The 24,152-nt window shown below is 39.0% G+C and overlaps 2 long non-coding RNA genes across 4 annotated transcripts in view; one reads left to right on the top strand and one right to left on the bottom strand.

The window, feature by feature from the left end:
• The window catches only part of LOC112542834 (uncharacterized), a 102,660-nt gene that overhangs the window by 44,179 nt on the left and 34,329 nt on the right, over positions 1-24,152 (top strand). The window lies entirely within an intron of this gene.
• The window catches only part of LOC148214322 (uncharacterized), a 106,016-nt gene continuing 104,602 nt past the window's right edge, over positions 22,739-24,152 (bottom strand). Inside the window, exon 3 of the long non-coding RNA XR_015798265.1 lies at positions 22,739-22,822. This is a non-coding gene — a long non-coding RNA (uncharacterized LOC148214322). The remainder of the gene's footprint in view (positions 22,823-24,152) is intronic.

Genomic DNA, 24,152 nt, shown 5'->3' with positions numbered 1-24,152 from the left:
AAATAAATATACAATTAAAACCTATAGCAATTCACATTTACAAAAATAAAAGAGTTTCTTTTTTCAGGCTCTTGAGAAAAAGAGTTAAAATGCTCTCCTCCAGTTCTTGACCCAGCAGAAACTATACTGGGATAAAATTGGCAATCATACTAGCAACTCCAATCCTGTCACAACCACAATCCTGGCAAATAATTCTGGCCTTATTTGCAGTACACAAAGCAAGTTAAAGGCTAACATTGGTGGATCTCCCTGGCTTTCTTCCTTTATCTCCCACCAAACATGATCAGTCACCGAGGAAAAAAATTCCATCAATCATCTTCCTTAGTGTAGGATGGGGATGGACTTAAGGAGGAGGTGAGTTTTGGCAGATGGCTAGACCAGTGGGTGTAGCATTTGTCAAAGATTCTCTCTGGTTTTATGTAAATGGCTTGTCAAGACAACTCTATGCAAAACACCATTTCAGGTGGCGTTTTTCTTTTATTGAAACAACTAGACATAAAAGCAGGCAAGTCATTCCCTTTTGTTCAGCAAAAGAATGTGTACAGCTGCCAATGAAAGCGGATAATTTTGAGCGAAATGATTCTGTACCTTGACTCTCTATAATAACTGCTTAATTGCTTGCCATTGTCTCTCATCACAAAATGCAATTTCTGCTCACTTGGCTTTTATGCACGCAGAGAGAAACACTTCTACATTTATGTTTAAGAACAATTAGCTGATGTTTCCCCAATTTCTGGCTCAGCTCTACCAGGCAAAATTCCTGCCAAAATATAAGAGCTATGCTTACTGCTCAATTGTTGGATGTTCAGAAGGTAAAGTGTAAAGGATTGAGGTACTAGGCTGGGGTGATGTGGTGGGGCACAGGAAAGTCTAACCTTGTTTCCCCCAAATGTATAGGATTGACATGAGTTAAATTGACTGCTTCATTTGATGCTTTAGGAAGTGTGGAACCACTCTTTCTTTCCTATCTGCCTTAGAAAGCATTGCACTATAACTTTTGTTTCACTAATATAGAAAATATTTTTCCAGTAGTAATGTATGGCTGTGAGAGCTGGACCATAAAGAAGGCCGAGCGCCGAAGAATTGATGCCTTTGAACTGTGGTGCTGGAGAAGACTCTTGAGAGTCCCCTGGACTGCTAGGAGGTCAAACCAGTCAATCTTAAAGGAAATCAACCCTGATTGCTCATTGGAAGGATTGATAATGAAGCTCAAGCTCAGATATTTTGGTCACCTAATGCGAAGAGAGATCTCTTTGGAGAAGACCCTGATGCTGGGAAAGATTGAAGGCAAAAGGAGAAGAGGACGGCAGAGGATGAGATGGTTAGATAGCATCACTGAAGCAATGAGCATGAAATTGAGCAAACTCAGGGAGGCAGTGAAGAACAGGAAGGCCTGGCGCAATATGGTTCATGGGGTCACGAAGAGTCGGACACGACTTAACGACTGAACAACAACAACAGGAATGGTCCCATTTCTCCTTCATGACAGGATTCCCAAGTCATCTGTGACCAGCTAAATGCTCTGGAGTTAATCATGACAATTAAAAGGAGCTGTGCCCTTTCCAAAATTTTCACTTATGCATAATAAATATAATTTACAGTATGATAGAATTTTTATTGGGAAAAAACAATCCCCAAAAGGTAGGGTTTAATTCACAGAGGCACTGATTCTTTTTTTATATAATGAAATTATATTAAAAATTATGCTGAGCTGGGAATGTTTTAAGCTTGTGATGCCAGCTTGTAGAATTCTGCAGCAAGATCACATGTAAGAACAACACAACGGGGAGCAATACAGTATCATATAGTACTATATTGCTACACAGATCCTCTCAGCTTCACTCTCAGCAAAAATAAGTAGTTTCTAATACAGCATTTTTCACATTTAAATATCAAACAATGGGGTACATCCTTCTTGTCAGTGGTAAAAACCTCATCAAAAAGAGAATCCCTTCTTGATGGACCTGCCACTTTCTCTAGGACTGGAGAAAGTAGTCCACCCAACCCTAGCGGTTCAAATATTCCCGAGCAGCTCCACTTCCTCTGCTGGACTGTGGCATCCTCAGATATCTTCATGGCTTTCCATTTTGATACTCTCCATTTGTTTCATGATGTTTATAGTACCTTCTCCAACTTGATACATTGTGCTGATATCATGAACCTTCTAGAGGAGTCATCTGCTAAGTGTAGAAAGGACTCCAGGAAGGTAGACACCAGATTCTGAAATAGACGACAACGTGGACAGTCTCTCGCATCCCCAGGAAGTCACATGCTAATGGATGAAAAGGCACAGAAGTAATTGAAAGTAACTGTCACATTACAGGAAAGTTTTGATTCGAAGTAGCCCTTAAAGTCAATTATTGCTGAAAACTGTTAAGATATAGCTTTATAGTCTGAAGCTTTAAACAGCCCTAATTTTACAACAGGCCAGCACTTCAGCAAGCATTTTATAGCTTGGGCCTTGTTTATTCATACAGTAAATTCCTGAATAACTGTTGTTTCTATACAGTATGTAACTCTGATAGTCAACTATCATTTAATTATCTCTAGGATTCACTTACTGCTACCATATCTTGTTTAGGATCATGATTACTGCCTTTGACTGTTAGACTGTCTTGTGACCATGTTAGATAAGATCTCCAGTCTCTGCAAATTACTTAGACATGGTATATCAGAACACTTGGGCTTATAAATCCCAGGATATTCAATCTGTATAACCAATGACTATGCTGGCTAAGATTTTGAGAGTTATTGCTCTAGAACACCTGGATGGCCCAAGACTGAGAAGTCGCATTTCTAAAAACTTGCAATTGTGGTTCCCTTTTACCATAGGATGTCACTATTGCTCTGTAAAGAAAGCTGGCTTAGCCCTGGTGTGGCAGGAATACAGCTTTCTTTAGGAGACAATGCTTGGAAGTCTGGTAGTTGACATGGTTTCAGTTGTAAATAAAAAGATGTTCTAAGAAACATACTACACACATTTCACAATATGAGCTATTGGGTTCCACACAGTTTCTGTCAGAAGAAACATTCATGCGATGTCTTAATCTCTTTATGTTGCTTTGCAGTTTTCTTTCCATGTTACTTGCTAGGATTCATTATTGGAGGATGATGTGAAGTTCACAAACTTCAGGTAGCTTTAAAAAATTAGGACAATGGGGCAAGGCAATGTGTGCCCCTGGGTCCTCTTTTTGTGGCCCCCCAGGCTTTTGACACAGGGGGTGTAAAAAAAAAAAATCAAGATGACGACCAGGACTGTATGGTCAAAAGCTCTGCTCCTTTTTTATATACTCCTTGGCTCCTCCTATCATTTTTGCTGAAAATCAACAGTGCACTTTCCCATTCATTTGGGGCAGAAACAAGAAAAATGTAAACCTTAACATAAGCTTAATGCAGCTTTAAAAATACCCAAAGAACCTCACTCATCCTTCTGAAAAGAAGGAAGGAAGGAAGTCAAAATCTGCTTTCTTTATGGTGACACTTCATTCACTGTAGAGTTCAGCCTTCTTCTCAAAATGTTAGGTATTTCTTTGCTGATTAAATATTTTCCTTTCCTTGCAATACCAAAAAGATTTATCAGTGGACTTCACATGATAGTGAAATAAAATTGTAATGTACAGAAGAAATACAATTCTGAATTCATGGGAAAGAGGATGGTTCTTGGTTCTTCACATGTTTTTGGAGAACTTCCAGAGATGGCTGGAAATAGACCATTCAATTAAATTGATATTTCTTTTCAGAAAATGAAAGACTATACAAATTTCACCACATAAGCCTTAGCCCCTTGTATTTATATGCGGGAGCATATCTGTAGACAGAAATCTACAGGGGCATGGGGGTGGGGGGGTGTTCAAAAAGTCAAGATGATGAGTATAACTGCCATCTTGACTTTACTCACCCTTCTCATGATTTCCCATGGAAATAATTTAGAATCCAAAATTAACAATCTTGCCCATCACATAGACAAGCACAAACAAGAAAAAAGAGTAGGGATTAAAAAGAAAAGCATGCATTTTAGGCACAAATTCTTTGTAATTCTACAAATGTTTCATGTCCAGGTGGAATACTTCTAAGAGTTTGGGAAGAAGAAGATCCAAATAAAGGGGAATAACAGAGTGAATCTCAGACCTTAATTTTCCCTTTGCTTCTAAGTTTTTGCTGAATCCACACTCCATCTCTTCTCCATTTTTGCTTTTGTTTTCTTTTAACTTTCTTGAAAACTGCTTTTCCTTCTTGACTTTTCATACTATGCTATCTCCAGAAAGGTCATTAAGTCCTGTTGCTTCATCTGTCTTGGTAACTATACCTGCATATGTATGACAAAATGTCTGTTTTGTATCTCTTAAAATTGCCACACCACAGGGCTGCATGATACATAGCAACATATTCATGTGTGATGCACTTATGACACTGTGCTATCATACCGTGTATCACACCAGCAGAGAACACCCAAAATATTCCAATAATTGGGGGCCTTAATTGTAATGAACATTCAATCACAGTGAAGTAATAGAAACAGGCAACACTTAGACAAACAGGTAGATTTTCTGCCATTTTCTTCCTCTAGGCTCAGCAAAAGGAGCTGCAACTGGATGTCATAAAACCACACTTGTTTGAAGAAACCTTAATCCAGACTTGGCATCTTTGTTGATAGATAAAGAAAATCCAGTACCTTGGCAAGGAAAATATATTCTCTTGGCTATGCCTACAGATAGAAACAGTTCAGATGTTATCTTCATTTGAAAAAGGAGTGGAAACTTATAAGTGCTAAATAACTCTGAAAAATAGACAAACCTCTGGTTTGGAATGGTGGAAATACGATTGTAGCTGAAGTGTAATGTTGCTTATTTTACTGTTAAATGCAGGGAATAAACTGCTTTGGTTGAGCAGTCCACCAGGATTAGAAAGGGAAGAAATTGAGCAATCAGCTGCATAACATTTCAGTGACCTGATCTGGAGCATCACCAGAGTCATATAAACATGTATAGTTTTTAAATTTCTCTTTTATAGAGCTGAATCTACTAAGAAGTCAGAGAAGTTTATAATGGGCCATTAAAAGTATTCACAGTATAAATACAGTTAAAACATTCATGGTAAATAAACTAAATTAAAATAATTAATTCCAGTCATAATCATTGATGGAACACCCACAACCAATCCAGCAATAGCACAATGTATCCAACAACAGAAAAAATAACAACAATGTCAAAAAATTAATCATGAAAGGCTTTCTGGAAAAATCCTGCCTTTTACAGCATCCAGAACTAACCTGGAAATTAGAAACCCAGAGCACTCATGCCCTCCAGTTTCTAATCTCTGCCTGTGTTAGTAGCCTACACAGCAGCAAGAATGATGGTGCTGTGTGCCTACATTTGTGAGTTGCTCAGTGTGCTCAGGAACTACACGGAGCCAGAGAAAATTCATATTCCATGCACTATTTGCATTTACAAAGGCACATTTATAGAGGCAAATATAGAAATAAGATTTTTTTTAATCCAAATAGAAATGGAATAGATATTACCATAATAGAAAAGTTGAGATCCAATTAGCAATATTCTGGTTCTTGGTTTCTTCTGGTTCTTTAAACTTGGATGGGACAACTCTTCAGATAAAGAATTGTCTTCTATCACCACTGTCAGACATAATACAGGGCAAATGGCCAATCTTTGCTTTATTCATGCTTCTAGGCCAAGCAGAAAAGTAAGACTCTTCTACTTTTAAGACTTATCAACCCTGTGACTTCATCAGGGTTCACTTTATGATAACACTGAATCTTCTCCCAAGGTGTCATTATGTGCTGTGTCTTAAGTCACATGAGTTATGCTGCTGAAGCCTGAACAAACACTAATAGTAAGGAATTGCCTTTCCTTCTATATTTCAACAAACTGAAGGTGGGAAACCATTTTTTTTTCCTGCTGCAAATGGCATTACAGTATTTAAATCAAATCTGTAAAATGTTCTATAAGACCATCTTCAGAAATAAAGATATCTTTTAGAGCTCACAATATTATCTTTGTGATAAATCCTCAGGGGATATACAGAAGGAGATCATCAGACAGTAATTGTAAGGTCCTATCTTTTATTCATCGTAAGTGCAAGAAATGGGATAGAAGAAAGATATGATTGCTTAAGAAACCCATACCTCAGGGAAACCATAAAATCCTTCAACTCAGATTTATTATCCCTATATGGTTTATCCTCCTGAGAAAGAAAATACCATTTTTTGGGGTGGACATTTCTTTTGACTTATGTAAAATCTAGGTGCTCAAATGAATGCATCAGATTGCTAAATTGTTACTTTAAGTCTTCTCACTGAAGGAATACCAAGATATCAGAGAAAGTGGACAGATCTTGTGTTCTTAAATTCATGCCACTTTCAAAGGAAAAGATTTTGCAAAATCGTACTATGAGTCAGTGGCTATAAAATAACATGACAACTGGACAAATAATTTGTACGTGACCCTTTGAACCATCTATTGCATTTACTGGCAGCCTTTCTGCATAAGCTTTCCTTTATTATGGCTCAATCTTGCCTTTCCCTGTAGCTCTCTGAATTGTGGGTCATGGATGGCCTTTTTTATTCATCACTATCTGTAGTCCACCCCAATCCTGACAGACTCTAGGCTGTGTTCAAAAAATAGAAAGATAATAAAAACAACTATTAATAATTTAAAAAATCCTACTACGGGCACCCACATTCAACAAAAGTTGGAGATGAATATAGTTTTTACCTGCTTGTGAAATGCAAGAAGGAATGGGGCTGAACTTCCAGGGAAGATTGTTCCAGAGTGGGAGGCTCCCACAGAGAAGACCCATCACCCACTCCATCCCTGTGTACTTCTTAGGAAGAGAGATTCTCAGCATGTACTCTGTAAATATTCTGACTAGGCGGGCAGATTAAATTCTGCCAAAGCATTGCCAAATATATTGTAATGATATGTGAGAAAGAACTTGAGAGACAGGGCGAAGAGATGCTGCCTAGGGAATGGTCAGATAAGAGAAGGCATATCCCACAGCTGCATATCCCACAGCTGCATAATGGGAGGAGTAAGAGGCTCAGAAGGGACCCTCCCTAGCTTCTCAGGCTGTAAAGAAGACAGCAGGTGAATTTGTACTTTCAGACTTGCAAGATTCTGTTAATGTAGCCTTACAATAAAGTAGAATTAGCTCATCTGGTTGTGTTTCCTGTCTGATCTACCTGGGAAGACTGACATATATTCTGGTACAGTGTTGTATTCAGCTCAAGAGGAAATGACCAACATTTGGAATTGGGCCTGGAAGCCCAATGCAGTAATCATACCATGACTTTAAAACTGTTGTTATTCTACACTGGTGGACTTGTCCCAATAGCAGCCACATTCTGTATCAGCTGCAGTTTCCAAGCTATCCCCAAAGGCAGCCCCACGTACAGTGCATAACAGTAGTCCAACTGATTGATGATCATAGCATGAGTTACAACTGCGAGGGCCTCTTTAAACTTCTTTATGAAAATGTTGCACAAATTATTGCCCACCTTTAAAATATTTGCCTTTAAAGAAAGATCTGAGCATATTCACCAACAAAGGCACACAACAGTTTTTAGGACTTTGAAAATTGTTCCGCCCTTTTGGATTTATTAAGATTGTTTAATTTCTGAAGCAAGTAAAGTTTGTCTTAATTCTTTGAATTCAGTCTATTTGTTCAGAAATGCTCTGTTAACTGGAATGTTAAGAAGCGAAACACCTTTACAATCGCTCTTCAGACCTCCCATTCAACTCACAAAGTTAAAATGTGCAGATCTGTATTCTCTCCACAAATAAAAGATTTGAATACTTGGAAAGGATGGAAGTTGCATTAAATTCCCATTATGGGATGGAAGGAAAGAAAAGACCAGCAGCAACATTCCAAAGATGCATAATACCAATGGGTGCATCTTTGGAAAACCTGAAGCACCAGGTTAGGGATAGATCATCATGGAGAAAATCTATCTACAGTATGTGGTCACTAAGAGTTAACACTGACTTAATGGCACATAATCGATCTATCAATCTACGGGAATCAATTTGTCCTATTGATTTCAATGGGACCTGAGATCAAATACAAGCCAAATGTTCCTTACATTCCATTATGTTTTACACCACATCATGTTGCATTACAACCTTCACCATAACTCTTTGATTAGAATTCAGTTTACTTTTCATATTTCACACTTTTCCAAATTTTGTGATTAAATTCTTGGCTCAAAAAAACTATCATAATATCTATTGGATTTATATCCCACCTTTCATTCAAGTGCTCAAGGTAGTTACAGTCAAAAAATTTAGGAATTGTGCACTTTATGGGAAAAAAAATCTTTAGAAATGTATATTTTGTGTTCAAAAATATTTAAGTTCTTTTCTGAAAAATAACCACAACTTAATAATAATTAAGAAAACAGCCCCTGAATCAGCATTTGAACGAACATTCTGAAACTGACACCAGCCAGATTAATTTGATAATCTTAAACTCAGACTTTTAATTTATATATAAAAAATACATACTGAATTCCTTTAAAGTTACTAGATAGCTAAGAGACTTGAAATTTCACATTTGAAATTTTTACTTTAAAATTTTGTCGCTTTTCAGTCCTCCAATGAACAGATGAAAAGTGAGTTAATTCAGATATCAAAATGTTGAATGCCTGGTTTTATCCTTTGAATTACTTAATCTGCATCAAGAGAAGTGTTTTAAGCATCTATTTAAGTGATAGATAGATAGATAGATAGATAGATAGATAGATAGATAGATAGATAGATAGATAGATAGATAGATAGATAGATAGATAGAAATTTGTTTGGGTGGGTGTCGCTCTGTATATTCTCCCTATTTTTAACATATTTACCTCGGTTATAGCATTATTAGATATAATTTGACTAGTGACATCTACAGTTCTAGAATTGTGTAAACACGTACCCTTAGTTAATTCTTGGAATAATGCCCCACTATCTTGGAAAAGTCCCCTATTTTACATATATACATCCTTTAAAACACACAGACACAGACACACAATCACACACACTTTGCCATTTTGGTGTGATGCTCAGTGTGGCCTGGTCCAGATTCAGGAAGCTGCACTCTGGGGTTTACTGTACTCAGAACAACCACCATGCCCCTCAACATTTTTGATTGCACTGCTGTGACTGCCATCTTGTTTTTACTTTCTTGACCACACCCTGCAGACACCCTTGATTCAAGTATAGGAAGCCAGGAGGCTACAGAGTATGAGAGAAAGGACTGTATAATGGAAGTTGGAAAGGAAGAACATCAGACTCCACCCATGTTCACCAAATACTCTTGCCTTTTGAAAGGATTTTCAAACTTCAATTCCATGTCATCAAACTGAATATGACTTGGTAGAAAACATGCAGGAGAATTGGTGGAAAGTCTCTTCTCCTCCCTTCTCCAGCATGACCTTCTCTTGAATTGCAGCCTTTTCCATGAATGGAATGAAACATTAAATCTAGCTATTTGGTTTGAAGCATGTTTGTGTCTATTACTGTTAGTATTATTATGGTTGGTTGTACATGTTGTTGTTGTTATTGTTGTTGTTATTATTATTATTATTATTGCTGTTTGACAATTTGGGAATTGTGTACTTCTTATAAAACCCTTGAACTATGTTAGTGCAATTATAATGACAAAAGGGAAAATGAAACAGCAGCCTTTCTATATTAGTTCTGACACCATTTTCTCCGGACTCAGTAGTCTGAATACAAGCATCTTCTACGTTCCTGTTAGCCCATCAAGGCAGCCCAGACTAGGAAATCAATGCCATGTAGGTCAGTACTACTTTTATTGTAAAGCTATAGTAACAGAATCTTGAAAGTCTGAATGTGCTTCCCCTTTGTCCCTTTATCTTCAAGTGAACTAGAGAAGGGCTTGTTTGAGACATTTACTCATGTTCCTTTCTTGGCTGGGACTCAAGCCTCTTTTATCTGACAATTGCTCTGGTGGCAGCTCTTCCTCCTGTCCTTCAAGGCCACTCCCTCTTCCCTCTATAGTTCCTTTTAGACAAGTGTCTAATCCAGGATCCAAAGATCCGCATAGTCAAAGCTATGGTTTTTCCATTAGTAAAGTATGGCTGTGAGAGCTGGACCATAAAGAAGGCTGAGCGCCAAAGAATTGATGCCTTTGAACTGTGGTGCTGGAGAAGACTCTGAATAGTCCCCTGGACTGCTAGGAAGTCAAACCAGTCAGTCTTAAAGGAAATCAACCCTGACTGCTCATTGGAAGGATTGATAATGAAGCTCAAGCTCAGATATTTTGGTCACCTAATGCGAAGAGAGGAGTCTTTGGAAAAGACCCTGATGCTGGGAAAGACTGAAGGCAAAAGGAGAAGAGGACGGCAGAGGATGAGATGGTTAGATAGCATCACTGAAGCAATGAGCATGAAACTGAGCAAACTCAGGGAGGCAGTGAAGGACAGGAAGGCCTGGAGCGATATGGTTCATGGGATCACGAAGAGTCGGACATGACTTAACGACTGAACAACAACAACTAATCCAGGAAGAACCAGTAGTTTACAGGGAAAAAATGCTACCAAGATGTAAAATCCAGCAGCTACTGGGAGGAAGCAATTTCTATCTCATGAAACTGAAAAGGAGACACATTATTTATTAATCTAAATTATTATTTTTTAGGACAGGCAAGATATACTAACACTGCACATTAAAACGTAAAAAAAATGTTAGAAGCAATCTTAGCAGAAGGAGGGAAGTGCATCTGATAATATGATTCTATGTGCAGTACTTCTAGCCATTAGGTCCTATGACCACCCACCTTGGATCTGCCCAAGCTGTTCTATTTTCATTCCCATGAAAAAAATTGGAACCAATCATCATGGTGTGTTTTAAGCTTCTAACTGATTTTTTTTTTCCTTGAGAAAACAACAGTTAAAAAGGGGAGAGAGGACTCAGACTTCAGTAAGCATGCAACTAATTATTATCTCTTGGCAGAACACAAGATGACCCGCTGCTCAAAAATAACTGAAGAAAATAATATTAGTAGTGCAGACAACAAAGATGATTCCCATGGTACTGTTGCCAACACTTTCAACCCAAGAATCAGGAATAAAATACTGGCACAACATTTACAATTTACAGATAAGAGAAACTGATCTACAAGCTTGTTAAACTAGTACTTCTGGATTTTAAACCAATGTTGATCTGTGGAGTCCTTGGGGTTCTCTGAGCTTGGTTGTTTTCTTGCAAACATTTTGTTACCCAGCTAGGTAACATCTTCAGTGCTAGAATGGAATGGGGTTTGCTCTCTATTTATATACAGTGGCATGCCCTGCCAGTGTTGGTGGGGTGGGGGTTTTGTTTTGTTTTATTTTTTCCCTCTGGTAGTTCTTTGATTAGGATATTGTTTACTGCTTGATTGTATGTCTGGTGATAATCTTGGTGTTAATCTCTGCTTATCTGGGTAATGATTGCTGGTGAGGAGATGTCCTGGTCCTTTGTTTTCCTTTTTATTGTCTCTTTTGAATAGTGTGTAGATGTTGTTTATCTCTATATGCCTGTTGATGGCTGCCTTGTCTGAATACCAAGCTTCCAGGAATTCTCTTGCATTTTGGATTTAGCTTGGTCTAAGATGCTGACAGTTTCCCAGTTGAAACTATGAGGATATCCAGGAAGGGTAGTGTGTTGTTTTCTTCCTCTCTGGTGAATATTATTTCCAAGGTTCCTAATGGCAGAGAGGATTTTAAGCACATGGAGCCAAAGATGGTTAAGACATTCCTTCTTATATGCAAGAGAATCAAGGTGGGACAATCTTGCGTTTCTTTCTCACCCCCTTCTCTCCATCATAGCTAATCTGGTATTTACATAACTGCCTTTGCATTCCTTTTTCGCGGCTATCTCTGTACTCCTCTACATGCAGCTTGGTAGTTCAGCAATCCCTCTACCACAACCTATCTCCCGGGCGCACCTGTCAGGCCCAGCCCAAGAACAACAGTGAAAAGTCCAGTTGAGTTAAGTTCCTTTATTTGCTTACACCATACAGACAGAATCTTGCCAGATTAAATCTATACTACTGCAACTAGTGGATATACCCTGGGAGATTCTAGGGAGTGGCAACCCCAAACCTCTTTCACTTCCCATGCTCCCCCTGTGGACTGTGTTGTCTTTTGTCTCCTTTCCCTTCCTGGAATGCACCCCTCCTTCCTGATAGCCTTGCTCTCTGTTGCTATCCACCACAGCACCTCATATGAGAGGTGGGGGGGCTTTCACAACCTACGTCCCCTTTTTGTACACTTAAAGGAAAAAGTGAAATAATTTCAATAATGCCACTTGTTGCCTTTAGAGCCTAGAGGAGTGTAGGTAGAAGGTTAATCTCCAAACTTTTCCCTTCTGGATGTTTATTGGGGAACTCTGAATATCTATGAGCCAGTCAACTGGCAGGATTCTGTATATAGGGTGCAGTTGCATTCACAACACATACATTATGGGAAAATGTGTATAAAATACAATGTATTATGAAAATTATTGGAAAAAAATCTGAAAATTAGGAAAGACATGTACAAAACTCCATTCAAAATGTGTGCAAATGGACATCAAAATGTATTCAGATTTACATGCAGACTTACAACATGGGGTAACATAACCTATGCAAAATCAAACAGACCTGACTAATTCAATCATTCACAATTACTGTGAACCTGCACATTATGATTTACTTGAAATTTTGTGGCACCTATACTTAATAATGAAGGATTAATTTTGCACCTTATCTGGCACTTATTTTCCCTTATATAGTCTTATTTCCCTTTATGTATAGTCTGGGTTCATATATCATGCTAAGCTATTACAGAATTATCTTGTTCTTGGCTAAGTGAGTCGTCACTTAGTTTGTAAAAAATGGCTTAGTGTGCTTTGAAAAACCATCCAGGTATAGTTTAGTCAGAAAGTCCTCATTAAACAAATTGTAGCTTAACTGTGATGCACAAACCAGGTTATATTTTGCTACTGCCATGAGTAACATGATGATGCAATTTATGAACCCCAGGAACTGCTTCTTACCCTTGCTCTTCTTCAGAAGGAAAGGACCTCAGGAATCATCAAGTGCCTTCTTTGTAAAAGGAGACAGGAAAAGACTGCTCCATAATTCCCTTCAACTGTAAAAAGGTTACAGCTCTGCTTCACCTTGAACATGCAGAGGGGTTTTCTGTCCTTTGCTCTGTTTTGACTCTCCCTGAATCTGTTTCTGCTTTGAATCCTGATTCCTGTCCAATCTGATTGATCCTTATCCATTTCCCCTTAGGTTCTAGATCATCCCTCGGCTTACCTCCAAGCACCTTGTTTGTATGTTTTGATTGCAGTAACTCTGATTCAAACAAAAATCTTTGCAAATAATATAGCATTTTTGTTCATTTGTGGCATATGAATCACAGTGCCCAAAAGGAGGAATCTGGAACTATGCGTACAGTCTTAATATTGGCTATATTCTTCCTCCTTCACAGTGTGATTTACAGTGCATAACATATGGGCCATAGGTTGCAAGTTGGTCACCAAACCTGGTTTACTTTGGACACTATCCAGACTCCCTTTGTAAACATCAACTCTTGCAGGGCAGTGTAATAATGTCTTTGCTCCTGGATCAGAACTCTTCTAGATTTCGATATTCTGAATCTACTAGAAAACATAATGTACTTCTCAATTTTATAGTATCATATTATAATAATTATAGTACAGTTTAATAATATATTAAACCAGAACTAGGCAACCTTTTACAACCCCAAAGCCCTGTGATTGCAATGACAACATTCAGCAGCAAAATTTAGAAGTTAGGTGCTCCAATTTGGGACAATTTTTTTCCAAACAAAACATGAATAAAGACAGGTGTGTTAAATCTCTTCTAGGATGGATGGATGTGTGTGTGTGTGTGTGGGGGGGTGGATATACATACATACATACACACACACACACACACAAACCCAACTCCCCCACAAAATTCTTGACAGTATCACCAGGTTATATCCATGTTCCCTGGGAGCCAAATGAATAATCAATCAATCAATCAATCAATCAATCAATCAATCAATCAATCAATGCTTTCTCCACCAGCCAGAAAATCCCCACAACTTCTGGGTTTTGAAAAAACCAGAAAGAGTCTGGTAACATCTTTCAAGACTAGCAAAGGTCATTAAAAGACATAAGCTTTAGTGAGCTCACCCCATCGGTTCCATGGGATCAATGAAGTCATTCCATGCACCTGATGAAGTGAACTATAGATTCCAAAACAAGGGTTATGCCTCATCATAACATCTGTTAGTCTTAAAAGGTGTTACCAGACTCTTTCAAATTTTTTGACTACCATAGCCTACCACTGCTCTTCTCCTACAATGAATATTGCTAGTAATTCTGGATTTTAAAAAAAATTCTTCTGGTTTCCCACAGTGTTAAGATGGACTGATCTCATGGGATTTGAGATACATGATTGTCATTGTATTTACACAGGGGCAAAGAAGACTGAGATTTTGCCTCTCCTTTTACGTTGTTCAAACATGTGTTTTAAAAATATTTTTAGGTTGTTTTCTTTTGCTCTCCTCAGTTCAAATTCAGAGCAGAGGTCAGGTTTGTTTTATCTCTTCAGATGGATTGCTGTGGTAAATACCTTTGGAAAAAACTGGTTTTAGTCAAGCGGTATTAGCTAAGAAACATTTCCAATTTTTCAGCTGTCTCTTATCTTGAGGCAGTCTTTTCTTTAACAAATATTATTGATGAAAACACATGGTGATTTTTGTTAAAGCAAAGTTTTCTCTACTTAATAGACCCACAGTTCTGAAAAGATAGAATATAAAAAGAATCTTGATCCACCTTTACAACTGCAGCCAATCCTTACAGCTCAATAAATTCATACAGGAGAGATTTCTTTTGTCTGATGTTACATGAGCAAATATGTCTGGTGTTATTTTCTGTTGCTGCCTCTGTCCTTTGTATAATTGGGGGGAGATGAAGGCTTATAATTAAAAAAAGTAATTAAAAAATCTAAGCTTGTCTAAACTTGCTGGAAACCTAGTGTGCCATGAAAAGTAAACTAACTTACTATGTTTGCACTGATGTGAGAAAAATATGTTCCTCTTAGAGTCTCTTTCAAGGTCACCTTTGTTCATCAGTAGGATAGTACCTGACCAAACTTTAGCATTAGCTAGAACTTAGTTAATCATTAACCTGAATCTGGAATTAGATTATGGTGGTGATAAAGATCTGGGGATGTGTTGATCTGGGTCACTCCCAAACATCTAAATCAGAAGGTCAAGCAGGACGTGGAAGGAGGGAGGGTCATTTAATCTTTGCCCTGTAACATCTTCTCTCAGTTTTTTTTTCCCCTGAGATGTTTTTCTCACAAACTCAGCAAACAAAAGATTCATAGCTAGGGAAAAGCAACTGAAACCCAGTAATCTAAGGAAGTGGGAAAGATGACATGCCTTCTCTTCAACTTGCATCTTTTCTTTCAGTGTTACTGTGGACAACAGTATTCTATATCATACCTAAGCATGATATAGAATTACATATAATTCTATGGTCTATGGCAGAGAATACTCCCTTTCACTTCTCTACTCACAAAGAGATCCATTTCATTATGGCAGAAAAGACTGCCATCAATAGGACTCAAATAGAAATAATTAAAAAGAGGCATTCCTGAGATGGATGGGGAGAGAACCCAAAGCTCCTTCTTCCTCCTGGCATGCCACTCAAGCTGATGTAGTTTTGGGCTGTAGAAAATGTAGCAGCAATTTCAAGATGTAAGATAGATTTCTATGGGATCCACCAGATGCAGCAGAGATGGCAGCATTAAACAGAATCTGCTAGTGTTCTAGTGTTTCCTGGATTAAAATCTGCCTCCACCCTCAAGCGTTTGTTTATGACACAGTTCCATCTTCAAAAGAACAAATGCTTCTAAAAGTTGCACATAAATCAAAGTACAGTAGTTACAGGTTTGTTCTTTGGAGAATTTCTGGAATCAGGAAAATCTATGCAAAATTGAAATACTTTTAGGAAATAAATGAGTAAACAGAATTATAGAGCTGGAGGGGGGCATTAGACATTTGATTTAATGCAGGACTGCAAATTAAAGCGTACCTGACAAATAGCTGCCTAGGTTCCCTTTGAAGGGAACCCCATCATATATCTGGGTAATCTGTTCCATTTTGAAACTGTTGTCACTGTTAGAAAGTGTTTTTTCCCCCATAACATTCAGTTGCAACATATTTTCCCGGAACTTAAATCCATTCTGTGCTGTGGACTCTGGAACGATTGGGAAAAGGTCTTGATCTTCTTTCAGGTGACATCGTTTGAGGTATTTAAAGAATGTTTTTGTATCTTCTCTTATCTCTTCTCAAAACTAAACATTTCATTTCCCTCAATTTTTCCTCGTAAATTTTAGTTTCTAGTCCCCTAATCATCCTCATTATTTAATTTATTTAATCAATTTATATGGCTGCCCATCTCTGGTACATGACTTTGGGCAGCTCTCAATATTGAAATAAGTAAAAAGTATATACGTATATAAAAAAATAAAAAATAAAACAGAGCAGCCAGAAAAGTCATAAAAACAGCCATCAGCACATTAACAGCCATCAGGAGATGGACTCTATCACATACTCAGGGCTCTAGGCTTCAGCACAGAACCAGGTCTTCAAGGCCTTATGGAAGGCCAGTGGGGTTGGGGCCAACCTGATCTCTGGAGGGATGAAGTTCCAGTTCAACATTCAGTTTGTTTGAATCTTCCTTAAAGTGATGTGTCCACATTAGGGGAAGTTGTATACAAAAGCTTTGCAGGTTTTGGAATGTTGTAAACAAAAGAGATAAAACAGGACTTTTAAAAAAAATCTATTTAAAAAAACTATTTAAATATCTGGAACACTAAATGCTACCATACTACTAGAACATACCGATTACACTAAAGATGGTGAGGTTCATTTATCGCACAGACAGTTGTTTAGACTGGATTTGGCATTTTATCCACCTATCAAGTCCTTCCCAAGGACCTGGGATAGGCAGATGTTGTTTGATGGTGTTAAAGGTATCGTCGCAGGATATAAGCTGTTCCACATAAAGCTGCCTTTTGCAATTGACTGATGGTGATTTTGTCAATGCCGATAATGTTCAAGTGGTGCTCCAGATGTTTTGGGATTTCACCCAGGCACCTATTACTATTGGTAGTATCTTTGCTTGCTTTCTTTTGCCATAGTCATTCTACTTCTATTTGCAGGTCTTTGTATTTTGTGATTTTCTCCAGTTCTTTCTCTTCTCTTCTGCTGTCTCCAGGTATTGCAATGTCCACTATCCAGACTTTTTTTGTCTTTCCTATCAACAATTGTTAAGTCTGCAGTGTTGTGTGGCAGGTGCTTGTCTGTTTGAATTCTACAGTCCCAGAGCAGATTGTAGTCAATCTATGCAATCTTCTTGCAGCAGCTGACTAGGTGATCCACTGTTTCTTCAGCTCTTTTGCAGAGGCGGCATTTGCTGTCTATTGCTGTCTTCTCAATTCTGGCTTTGTATGCATTTGTTCTTAAGGCTTGGTTTTGTGCAGCCAGAATTACCCCCTCTGTCTCTTTCTTCAACTTTCCTGCTCTTAGCCATTGCCAGGTCTTGTTATCTGCTTTGCCTGCTAGTGTGTGTGTGTGTGTGTGTGTGTGTGTATGTGTACTGGCCATGTAATACTTTGCCTTGCCATATCTCTTTTCTATTCTTCATTTGGTCTTTCTTGTAGGCCAGTTTGGTCTCTTCAGTATTAAATAAGCCTTCATGGTGTACTAGCTTCAGTGCATCTTCTTCACTGTCCTTCAGATATTCTTCCAATGCCCTTCTTTTCTTCTTCAACTGTCTGGTGTATTTGCAACATTCCACGCCCACCTATGCTCCTTGGTAAGTAGAGTTTGTCAACGTCGCTGCATGGATGAAGAGCATGTCATTATTTTTCTGATCTTCCTATGCAGGGCTTCTAGTTCATCTTAGTCCAGTCCACTATTCCAGCTGTGTATCTAATGACTGGAATTGCCCAGGCGTTAATCTCCTGGATGGTATTTTCTCCACTGAGTTTGGACTTTAAGATCTTCACTCTTCTAATGTATTCACTATTAACCTTCTTCTTGACTTCAGTATGCTTGATGTTGTCAGCCTGAAGGATGCCCAAGTATCTGTAGTGATCTTCTTCATCCAGTCTCTTGATGTCATTTCCATAGGGCATCTTGATTCCCTTCGTTTTCAGTATTTTTCCCCTGTTGATGGTAAGGGTGGCACATTTGTCCAGTCCAAACTTCATTGCAATATCTTGGCTGTATATTCGGACAGTGTTGAGTAGTGATTCTATTTCAGATGGTGTTTTTTCCATACAGCTTCAGATCGTCCATGTAAAGGAAGTGGGATAACCTGGCAGATGTTTTTGATGTTTGATAGCCATGGCCTGACTTGTTCAGCATTGTTGACAGAGGAATCAATGCAATGACAAGCAATAGTGGTGATAGTGAGTCTCCTTGAAAGATTCCTCTCTTGATATTAACTTCTCCCAGTCTATCACCATTGACCAGCAGCTGTGTCTTCCATTGTTTCACATTCTTTGCACAAAGCTTCTGATGTTTCTACTGATTCCTGTTATTTCTAGGCACTTAATTATCCAGTCATGTGGCAGAGAGTGGAATGCCTTCTTGTAATCAATCCAAGCTGCATTCAGTCTTCCTTCTCTTGCAGTTTTCCAAAATCATCTTGTCAGTTAGGAGCTGATCTTTTGTTCCTCTGCTGTTTGGGCATTTCCTGTCTGCTCAGGTGGAAAGAGTTTGTTTTCAACTAGATGCTGTTGGACTGCATTAGCTACAACACTAGTTAACAATTCGAAAGTTGTTGGTAAGCAGGTACTTGGCCTGTAGTTGCCTGGTACTGTGCCTTTGCATTGTCTTTCATTATCAGGTAGGTTTTGTCAGATGTTAACGAATCTTCAATTTCACATCTTTGCAGTATGTTGTTAAAATGCGTGGTAATGAGTGGATGCAGACCAGTCAGATGTTTCAGTCAAAAACCATGCAGTTCATCTTCACCTAGTGCTGCACTGTTTCTTCTTTGTCAGGTATTGACTGGTTCATTGCAGAGTCTCCATTGATGGATTGGTAGAAACATTTCTGATTTGACTGAAATTGGAGATTCTGCCTATAGTGTACAATTCAAGCTTCATATCTGCTGATCTTCTTGGCTATGGCTGTTACTTGCTGCTTTATTTTTTCCAGTGCTTCCTTGATCTTCCTTGTTTCTAGGTGATATTTCTTGATCAGGTATTCTTTGGTCTTTTTGTTCTTCAGCTTCTTTTCTTTCATCCAGTCTTAGCTTGCTGATCTTATTTTCCAACCTGATCTTCCATTTTGGTGGTGCACTGTTTGGCTTTTTTTTTTCCTTGTTTGTCAATTTTGCATCCATGGTATTCAATTATAACTGCAGCTGTGCTGTACATTAGTTGGTTTGTTTCTTGCAGTAAGCTGGTGCTTATATTTGGTATTATGGTATTGGTATCTTTTAATACTTGTGCTAGCTGTTTCTTTGTAACAAGTTTCAATACAGGCAACCTTATTCTGTTGTTTTTGTGCTGTTCTAGATGCTCAGTTATTCTTTGTTTCAATTCCTTTTGTTTTTTAGTTAGAGGGGTTTGTTCTCTCAGAGGAGAAGGCAGAGGAAAGGGTACCTGGTTTGGGAATGAAAATGATTCAATAGCTATGCTGGTTTCCTCTATTGCATACTCCCCCTGGTTTGTCTCTAAAGTCTGAGCTATGTCTGGCAAGGCTTTGGTTTCTTTGCCCTAGGTACAAACTACCTTTGTAGTTCTTCCAATTCTACTTTTGTGAATACTTTATTTTTTGTTATAAATTGATGTTGATCTGCTAGTGTCTGTTCTGTTATTTCTGATTCTGGATGTTGTTCTTTCCAGAACTGATGCATTCTGTTCAGATATCCTCTTCTCGCTGGACTTGATTTGTAATAGCTGATCATTGTTTCTTTGTTTTCAGTCTTCGTATATTTGCGATGGGTAAACAACTTTTCTTCCAGTAGTCCTGCAGCCGCTGGCCCTGGTTGCTCAGCCAACAATCCTGAGTCCTATAGCCCAGTTGTCAACAGATGTCCAGGAACTACAGCATCTGGCGTGATCCTTGTTGACCCAGGCAACAACCAATCTAGTATAGGTTTCTGTAAATTACATCTCACCATATTGTTTATGGGAGAAACACTTTTCGCCTCTGATGAGACCTGTCCAGTATGGTTGAACCTCTGGCATAGCTCTCATCCTCCTTGGAGCATGCAAGCCCCACAACTACCTCAAGGTAGTGCCTCACTGGGGGATTTTTTATGATGATGATGATGATGATAATGATGATGATAATGATGATGATGATGATGATGATGATGATGGTTGGTCGCACAGTCAGCCAGATGATTAGACTGAATTTGGCATTTTTATCCACCTGTCGAGTCCTTCCCAACCTGGGATAGGCAGATGTTGTTTGATGAAGTTAAAGATATCGTTGCAGGATATTAGCTGTTCTTGTTATAATACAGTGGACCTCGAGTTACGAATTTAATCCGTTCTGTGACTCTGGTTGCAACTCGAATTGGTCGCAACACGAGGCAAATTTTCCCATAAGGTTCAATGTAATTACCATTAATCCGTTCCGGCGTCCGCGGACCACGCATCAGGGGCGGAAAAACGGCCGCAGACCACGTGGCAGGGCGGAAAAATGGCCATGGACCACGTGTCAGGGGCGGAAAATGGCTGCGGACCATGCGGCAGGGCGGAAAAACGGCCGCAGACCACGTGGAACGGGTGGAAAAATGGCCGCGGACCACGTGGAACGGGCAGAAAATGGCCACGGACCATGTGGCATGGGCGGAAAATGGCTGCAGACCACGTGGCACGGGCGGAAAAATGGCCGCAGACCACGTGGAACGGGCGGAAAACGGCCGTGGACCATGTGGAACGGGCGGAAAATGGCCGTGGACCATGTGGAACGGGCAGAAAACGGCCGCGTACCATGTGGAACGGGCGGAAAATGACCGCAGACCACGTGGAATGGGCGGAAAATGCCGCGGATCTGGTTCATAAGTCGAGGCAAGTTCGGAAATCGAGGTAAATTTTTGGGGCCGGAGCTGGTCGTATCTCGAAAAATTTGTAAGTAGGGGCGTTCGTAACTAGAGGTACCACTGTAATAATATATATTATTATCTATTATTATATAATATAAATAATAATAATAATAATAATAATAATAATAATAATAATAGATGATGATGATGATGATGATGATGATGATGATGATGCCACCCAACTCCCAATGACTCTGGGCAGCTCACAAGTAAAAAAAATATATATTATTCATAGTGATAAAGGAAAAATAAATATAAAAGTAAACTAGAAGAACAATGGCTTGATGGGATAGGCTCTTTCCAGACCAAAAGACCTATGTTTATATGCATATCCCATCCAGCCAATAACCACAGTTCTCTCTCTGGTGAAGTATGAAGATATTAAATCCATGAATCCCAAGTTGTGGTCTAGACCGCAAGAAGGTATGCAGTTTATTTTCAGATTGGAGTTCCTATGAATCATCTGGAGTAGTTTCATATGTTATGGTGTCTATAGATACTGCATTGCTGATCCCTGATTCACGTAGTGATTCTCACAAACTCTCAGTGATGCTATTATGGCTTGCATTAAATGAAAAGGTCAATGTCTACTGCATTAAAGAAAATAAGAAACATGATATTTCGAAGTATTACTTGAAGGGTGAAAAATGGTTTTTTGCATGAAATTCCAGCCAACTTAATTCCATTTTTTGTGTTATAAACATCTTGCCAGAGTCATAATATTTAATGCTCTATACCTTGAAATAAACTATAAGTTAGATGAGCCATTATTCTCATTTCTTCATATGAAAAAAGTAGAAACATATGGCCTGGCTATTTTGCATTAACTCCAGCTTCAAATAGGGAAGAGTTGCTGATTGGCTGGTTTTCAATATACTTTCAGTAAAGTGTGAAAAAACTAAGCTACAGAAAAGAACCTCAGGAGCCAAGGGGTACAGACAAAGCCAACATTCCCATCTCCTTTTCAAGTTCAAGCAAACATATTTTTATATTTGGGACAATAGACAGATGTGTCACAGATAAACAGATTTTCTGGCTATCTGTGCCAGTGGAACAAGCATGTCTGATATAATTTCACTTTCCGTAAGTATGAGGACAACTTCTGCTCCTTTCTTTACTTTTCCCGGCTTTTCACAATTTCTGAATTCCATTTTAACTAGGATATATTCCAAAATTAATGAATTCTGATATTGCACTATGTACAGTGTCCTGAAATACTTAGATTCTTTAACTTTCCTTTTCTCTCTCTTCTTTCCCTTCTGCCTTACTTCCTTCCCCATCTATTTTGTCAACCTATATTCTACATTGATATCCACAAATACTGGGGGAAAATGCTATTTTGGCATAACTGTACAAGCTAGCAGCTACAAGGTGGATTCAAAGTTTGTTTAATGGACATGCTTAGGATCTCCCCACAGAGAGGAATTCTTTGTGTCAGAACCTGCATCAATCAAATGTTAATCACAAGAGGACTGATTTAATAGCTATAGTAATCAATAGGAATTTACTTGCTTTAAAACTTTTGCGATCCAAGCAAGCCATGAGCTCTTCTGGACAGAAGAAATCCTGTTTTTTTGGCTTCTACAGTGTTCTTGCCCAGTTGTCCTGTTGATAGTTTATAAAGCATCTTAGATATTGCTCCAATCCAGCATGCCTCCTCTCTGTCGTTTCCAAGGTTCCTAATGGCAGAGAGGATTTTAAGCACATGGAGCCAAAGATAGTTAAGACATCCCTTCAGACCTTCCAGCTCAACCTGGGAAAGTCGAGTTAGTTTTTGTTGTTTAGTCGTTAAGTCGTGTCCGACTCTTCGTGACCCCATGAACCATATTGCGCCAGGCCTTCCTGTCCTTCACTGCCTCCCTGAGTTTGCTCAGTTTCATGCTCATTGCTTCAGTGATGCTATCTAACCATCTCATTCTCTGCCGTCCTCTTCTCCTTTTGCCTTCAATCTTTCCCAGCATCAGGGTCTTCTCCAAAGAGATCTCTCTTCGCATTAGGTGGCCAAAATATCTGAGCTTGAGCTTCATTATCGATCCTTCCAATGAGCAATCAGGGTTGATTTCCTTTAAGATTGACTGGTTTGACCTCCTAGCAGTCCAGGGGACTCTCAAGAGTCTTCTCCAGCACCACAGTTCAAAGGCATCAATTCTTCGGCGCTCGGCCTTTTTATGGTCCAGCTCTCACAGCCATACATTACTACTGGAAAAACCATAGCTTTGACTATGCGGATCTTTGTCGGCAAGGTGACGTCTCTGCTTTTTAATATGCTATCTAGGCTTGCCATAGCTTTCCTCCCAAGGAGCAAGCGTCTTTTAATTTCATGGCTGCAGTCTCCGTCTGCGGTGATCTTGGAGCCCAAATAAATGAAGTCTGTTACTGCTTCCATTTCTACCCCTTCTATTTGCCAGGAATTGATGGGTCCAGATGCCATGATCTTAGTTTTTTAATGTTGAGTTTCAAGCCAGCTTTTGCACTCTCCTCTTTCACCCTCATCAAGAGGCTCTTTAGTTCTTCTTCACTTTCTGCCATTAGGGTGGTATCGTCCGCATATCTGAGGTTGTTGATGATTCTCCCTGCAATCTTAATTCCGGCTTGTGATTCTTCCAGCCTGGCATTTCTCATGATGTACTCTGCATATAGGTTAAATAAGCAGGGTGACAGTATACAGCCTTGTCGTACACCTTTCCCTATTTTGAACCAATCGGTTGTTCCATGACCGGTTCTAACTGTTGCTTCTTGGCCCGCATACAGATTTCTCAGGAGACAGGTAAGGTGGTCTGGTATTCCCATCTCTTTAAGAATTTGCCACAGTTTGTTGTGATCCACACAATCAAAGGCTTTTGCATAGTCAATGAAGCAGAAGTAGATATTTTTCTGGAACTCTCGTGCTTTCTCCATGATCCAGCGAATGTTGGCGATTTGATCTCTAGTTCCTCTGCCTCTTCGAAACCCAGCTTGTACATCCGGTAGTTCTCGGTTCATGTATTGCTGAAGCCTAGCTTGTAGGAT

The sequence above is a fragment of the Python bivittatus genome, unplaced genomic scaffold (assembly GCF_059951505.1).
Source record: "Python bivittatus isolate LINGU-HERP-01145 unplaced genomic scaffold, Pbiv_v1 ctg000570_np1212, whole genome shotgun sequence".
Classification (NCBI taxonomy): Eukaryota; Metazoa; Chordata; class Lepidosauria; order Squamata; family Pythonidae; genus Python; species Python bivittatus.
The sequence above is the reverse complement of the archived record's forward strand: the minus strand, read 5'-3'. Positions and strand labels throughout refer to the sequence as shown.